Genomic DNA, 2,177 nt, shown 5'->3' with positions numbered 1-2,177 from the left:
GACAGGTGCTGCAAGAGACACAAGACATCTAATAGGAGATCCTTCCCCACAACCAAGAGATTATTTGGAAAAATAAGAGATAAATACCAAAAACTAAAAAAAAAAAAATTATGACATACTCCAACAACGCAAAACAGTACAGTGTTTGTAAAATTTGATTAATCTCTAAATATAAAACAGATTAGAAGCCCTATTGAATTCATAGAATTATCCTACAGAGGGGAGAAATCAATATGGTTTGCAAAGGAATTAAAGGGGAAGAAAAAAATTAAATTGGGTCTTTAAAATTGATAAAATTTGGATAGGTGAGAGAGTAGAAAGAAATAATTCATTCCTGGTAAATGGGGGAATGACATAATCCAGGAGGAGGTGGGAAAAAAAGGAAAGTATATTTGGGGAAGAGTAAGCAAACCAGTTTGGTTAGAACAAAGATTTTATTTTGAGGCATTATGAAAATGAGCTGTCTGGAAAGAGGGCTTTGAAAACAAAGTCAAGGAAGCCACAATGGCAAGAGAGCAGGGTTTTTTATACGGGGAATAGCACATTGAATACAGTGTTCTAGAAGCTATCCTCTTTCTCTCTACCAGACCTATTAGACTAATTGAGACAAAAATTAACTAATTCATGCTTAAGTGGGAGGAGTAAGGGAATCAACTATTTATAATGCAGCTTTCCGTAATTAAGGCAGACTTTGTAGACCAGGCAGAGCTTAAGGTAGGGTTCAAAGCCTAAAGAGCTGGAAGCCAGAGTATCTACAAGGGAAGTTATTTAGAACATGGAGAAATGTTAGAAGTAAAAATGAATGAACAGATATTGAGGTTGAGAATTGGACAAAGGGTGTAACTGTAGACAAAGTGCCTTTTACTTTCCTGTTTCATTTTTTGTTGCTGTTGTTTTAAAGGCAAGAGGATGCCATGCCATCTGAGTAACACTCTGAAAACTCCTCAAAAATAAACAGAGTTTACTTGGTGTGTTCTGTAAGTGTCATCTGTGATATCAACCCATGTCTGATCTCTTGCCACATCTCAAAAGGCAAACTCCTGGTTGGACAGGTCCCATCCTGGTTAGGGAGGGACTCTGAGTTGGCTTTTCTGATATTGAATCATAAAACAAAGTCTAAACCTCACCAAAGGCACTAGCCTGGGAAAGCCTTCAAATCTTTTTTTCTTTTTAAATGAAGAATAAATCAATGCATGATACCCCTGAGAGCAAAACTCGGGGTCCAAGTTCACACAGTGAGTAATGGCTCAGTCCTCTGAAGAATAAAGGAAGGGAAGGAAGGGAGTAGGAAGTAGAATTAGGAGACTGGCTCTAGAATCTTAGAGACGAGGCAGAAAGCAAATGGGTATGACAAAACGGCATCCCTTGGCCGCTCTGAACATGCCTGGGAACTCACATGTAGGGGCTCCCTGACAGCAGGACCCCGCTGCTCCTCCAGGAGAGCAGGAGAGCATCAACCCAACCTCTTCTATCCAAAGCAAAATCTCCCCACATAGCGTACTTGGTTCCACATAAATCACAGGACCAAAAAATGCCACTACAGAGAGCAGGGATTCTTGGCCTAGAGCTATTCATAGGTTTCAGCATACGGATTACGGAAATTATGTTTTAAAATGTTACTTTATCTACAGTTTCACCACTTCCTAAGGGAATCTGACTCTTTTGTCCTCACTCCAAGATTCTGCCAAATAACGCCATTGCTTCCTGTTATACACACTGATAGACCTCGGTGTTTACCCTTCATAGACTTTTCCCAGTTTGTAACAATAGGCTTACCGGTATGACTAGATGCGTCATCCCTGACTCCCCACAAGACTGCAAACTCCAGCAGGGTCGAGGCTGTGCCTGTGATGGTCACCGCTTTATTTCCAGCATAGAGAATTGCCCTCACATAATCACTCAAAACTCCAGCAGCAGCCTGGATGGAGTTGGAGAGCATTATTCTAAGTGAAGTAACTCAAGAATGGAAAATCAAATATTGTATGTTTTCACTTATAAGTGGGAGCTAAACTATAAGAATGCAAAAACATAAGAATGAGATAACAGACTTTGGGGACTTAAGGGGAAGGGTGGGAGGGAGGCGAGGGATAAAAGACTACACATTGGGTACAGTGTACACTGCTTGGGTGATGGGTGCACCGCAATCTCAGAAATCACCACTGAAGAATTTATCCATG

Source organism: Theropithecus gelada, chromosome 3 (genome assembly GCF_003255815.1).
Source record: "Theropithecus gelada isolate Dixy chromosome 3, Tgel_1.0, whole genome shotgun sequence".
NCBI lineage: Eukaryota > Metazoa > Chordata > Mammalia > Primates > Cercopithecidae > Theropithecus > Theropithecus gelada.
This window is presented reverse-complemented; position numbering follows the sequence as displayed.